The sequence below is a fragment of the Macrosteles quadrilineatus genome, unplaced genomic scaffold (genome assembly GCF_028750875.1).
Source record: "Macrosteles quadrilineatus isolate MER2022 unplaced genomic scaffold, UCM_ALF_1.0 Scaffold_5__1_contigs__length_97177068, whole genome shotgun sequence".
Taxonomy (NCBI): domain Eukaryota; kingdom Metazoa; phylum Arthropoda; class Insecta; order Hemiptera; family Cicadellidae; genus Macrosteles; species Macrosteles quadrilineatus.
Window position 1 is genome coordinate 16,033,605 of NW_026542598.1, and position 4,595 is coordinate 16,038,199.

Consider the following 4,595-nt stretch of genomic DNA (forward strand, 5'->3'; position numbering starts at 1 on the left):
CAGTACAACAGCTGACCAGCTGATTTACAGCCAGTGCTGCCAACGTATTTCGCGCGCATACGACGTTGCCTGCATGTTACGCGCTCACTATTTCGTGCCTTCACGTTGCAAATCTGGAGTGAGACAAAGTAATTAGAGTGAGACAATGTTAACATTGTCTCACTGGTGAGCGAATTGGCCACTTTGCTTTCTCAAATCAGTGAGAGAACATGTACATTGTTAGGTAACTGTAGGAAAAAGAAATTATTGGCCTTTTTTTTTAAATAAACAACGTTTTCGTCTTACATTTACTTTATTTTAAAAGTATTTTTAATGCTGTAAACAATCAGACAACTAACTAGTTGCACTAAGACACAAAACTAGTCCTGTAAACACATTTTGGATGAGTGATGTACGATATTTTTCGCCACACTACTCTAACTAACATAACAATAACAAAATTTAAAAATCCCTTACCAGTACCTATAAATTCCGATTGATGGACTTGGACTAGGAAATCACTACTCATATAACTTGTAAGAGAGGTTGTGTTTTAGTTTGTAACCTCTCCTCCTAATTGCCTATGATTGTGGTAAAACAACTAATTGTACCGACCACTCATTGCACCAATATAATCAGCTGGTGTCTGTTAGTAGTAGGCCTACGTAATGAAATCCCATTTGATTAAGCAGGCGCAAATAGCTGTTTTACGGACTAAATCCTTGCGTGGTAAGTTCGTTAAAACAGTAGGCCTATAGGGTGACAAAAAGTAATATACGAGTATTTAGGGTTTCATGGTTCATATTGGTTTCAATTCTCAAATTCACATTTGAAAAGGTATTGGGGAGAAACCATCCTCAGAAAAAAGCTTAAGTAAAACTTTAATTTTGAATAAACACTTGGCTACAGATTGAACACTAAGTTAGTTGATTAGAAAAAAAATAACACATATGATCTGACTAACCAATTTAACTGAATCAATTTACCTAGGCAATACCTGCAATACCGAATTAACATCAATAGAGGAAATAACATTTCATCTGATACAACCAGTTTTTTGGACTGTTTCCAAAATACCCTAGCTGTAGAACATAATATAGGCTAAACTTAAGTTCATTATTTTGTGGGCATACATAAAAAATATTACTGGGTGAAACAAAACTACTAGTAGTGGTATGATATGATAAGCCTATTGAGGAATGATAATTGATAGTACATTGTTACACACTTATGAATTATATATAACTGCTGCGCACTGGAAATGTAAAGTTTTAGTAAGGCAGCCTACATAATAAATTGTAAATTAAAGCAGCCTAAAATCTCTCTAGGAACAGGACACGTTTTATAACATGATAAGTTTGTTGTTTGAAAGTACTAGCTAACAGAAACATTTAAAACTATTGTAGTTTTAACTAAAACTATAAGTTGTAGTTGAATAGATACAACTTCCGAATCGGAGAGGTGTCCTGCTGTTGCCGCGTTGTCGCGGACGGCCACTGCAGTGAGCGGGAACTGCCACTTTAACTTCATCACAGAATATGCGCGAAGGGTACTTGTCAACAACCCGAACGCACGCAACGTTACACTGTGTACTGAGAGTTCCTGCCCCCTCGTCCTCAGCATATACTGTATATATCTGTAAACATCTGTTGTAAACATCATTACTCATTATCATTGTAATCATCATCTTTGTTTTGATGAGTGGGTGGTCGTGTCATCTGATTCGGTGCAGTCTCGTGTCTTCGCCCCCAGAGTTCTGTTTTGATTTGTACATTGCTTGCCTATGTAAAAACACTGAGTTGGACAAACATGCAAAGGATATATTTCCCTTTTTAAAAGAAAAAAGTTACGAATAAACTCAAAATTTCTTGAAATAATATGTGTAAAGCAATAAAATTCTTAGTATATTTGGAATGGAAAAATTATTGAAAAATCTTAAAAAAGATAAATAGGTTTCATTTATTGTTTTTTTTCAGTTTTGTTTTTTAGCAATAACCTTCATTTTGTAATTTTATCTTTTTTTGCGCGGTAATATCACTATGCCTTAAATCTTTAAACATGTATAAATATTACTATCACTTTTAAATTCAACGGTCACCAAAAAGTATTTACCTTTTTGCCTTATATAAAAATGGAATGAATATACTATTCCAACATCAAAATGTTTGTTTTGGAGCTTAGGGGACTTCTGAACTCTCGCGGACAGTATACTGTTTTACTCGAAGTAGTCACTGTCAGCTATCATAACACTGGAGGAACTGCACATATGCGTGCGGGCGTGGAGTTGCGGTGCGATATGGCAACAGCGCCTGTTGCTATGGAAACCGCGTCAGGCTCTCCTCGCTCTTATTGGTCTGGTAGCCAACCTGGCAGTTCTCTCTCTTACCCAACAGTCAGATCGCCCCACCACGCCGATACGGAAGTTGTATCTATTCAAGTATAATGTATCATAAACCAAACAAATACCTAAGCCAATCACTTCAAGGACTCAAAGGTAAGAATTTACCTTAGATGCTACTTTGGGTTTTGTTGAAACTCAGATTTTACTTAGATAGGCTATGTTAAGAAAATGAAGATTATATTTACATATTTATTTTCAAACATATAAACTGAACTAGGTAGATAAATAGGATTCCGGCAAAAGTTAAATACTCCTGCTAGCCTATTTCCATAAAAATCCACAACTCCACATGTAAACTACACAAATAGATAGTTAAACCATCATAAACAAATAAAAAATATAAAATAATTGCCAAATAATAACTTAATCCCTATGAAAATATAATTTTTTTATGTTGAAACAATTGACTTTTATAAAAAAAGGTAGATGCTAAATTACAAATTAAGGAACGCGGCAGCGTTCCGCCCCGCCAAGTCCCCCAGCGGTACACAGCTGCTGCAGTGTATATATACATGACGTGACAAAGTGGCTTTTTTACTCGTCTATAGCTCTGAAGAAACAAAAGCTATTAAAATAATTGTTCATCCACTGGATAGGGGCAATCATTCTTGGCAAAATAAAAAAAAGAATTTAAAAAAAGGTTGTGTTTGAGCCAAGAAAAACTAGTTTGAAAATTCACAAATTTTCCGTGTTCTCCTTCTTCTCCTTAAATGTTGACGGACCTACAGCCCAAACCACTGGCTCAATTTTAATGTTTTTTATGTTGTTTGAAAGCCCTTAGCGTGTAGATGTGCCTTTTGAGGGTCACAAGTCGGTGCGTTGACCCATAAACCCTTGGCAAGCCCTCAAAGTACGATTTTGGCCCATTTAAATAACATGGGATTAAAATCAAAACAAAAGAAGGATCAGCTGCGATTAAATCTCAATTAATTTAAAATGTTAGATAAATTCATAGGATCAGTTGAAAAATTATTTTAAAACTTTTATAAAGTATTTTTTTCAGGTATACCGAATGATTTGAGCTACTTACTATATAAAATTACTTAGAGCAGTGATATTCCCCGATACTTTCCATTGAAAAATGCAGTGTACCGATGGTACACTGGTACAGCAGCTCGTCATTTTTAACAGTTTAATACTACTTATCAAAACATATGAAACCTAGGAACTTTAAACTTAGTACTAGTACTAAGGTTAGTTTTAACATTGTTTCTTCATAATATTGCCAAAATTTATTTAACTAAATAAGGTTAGTTTTATGTTTTGATACACTAAAACAAATAAAACAATCGGGAAAATCCGTCTACGTATGTTAAACAAGCAAAATAGTGAATGTAAAAAGTGATATGTAAATTTAGGATAAAAATGAGTTTTTCAATATTTGTTTTGCCTTATGCTATTTCTAACAAACCTAATCTGTTTGATTACATTTTTACTTCTCTAATAACGGCTCAATTTACACTAGTCTTTAGATATACGGGTTTAATTATCGGAACACTTATGTAACACCAATGCATTTTATGTGTAGTTGTGCCCTGGTCTATATATAAGAGAAAAGAGGATTTTTATTTTAACTGTTAATTTTCTACAAAAATAAATACAATCTAACAAAAAACCACTAAGTGGTAACACTTCCCCCGCCAAGTCAGCAACCCAAAAAAGACAATAAATCACCACTTTTCCGCCAAGTAAAACAATGTAATGTATGTAAGTTTGGCCACTTGGCGGCAGACTTTTGCTTGATCACTTTAAAAAATACCATAAAATTAGTTTCATTGAGCAAGTATCTCTCCCAATAGTACATTGCTAGATGAGAGCTTATTTTACAAAATTTGACCTTATTTGTGTCACATTTCATAAAATCATAATAGTGATGGTTTTATATTTACTGATTACCTCGAAATTATTATACTTAGTTGGACTAATTAATTAGAGAAGTTGATTTGTGAAATTATCCACCAACGTAACTGAAAAAAAACAAGCAAAGGTCTGCCGCCAAGTTGCCAAACTTACATACATTACATTGTTTTACTTGGCGGAAAAGTGGTGATTTATTGTCTTTTTTGGGTTGCTGACTTGGCGGGGGAAGTGTTACCACTTAGTGGTTTTTTGTTAGATAATTTCTTAGTTTATGTGCTTTCTTGGTGTAGAAATAAAACAATAGGAAGGGTAATAATAAAAAAAAGAGAACAAAGAACTCTAACTTCTTCAACTT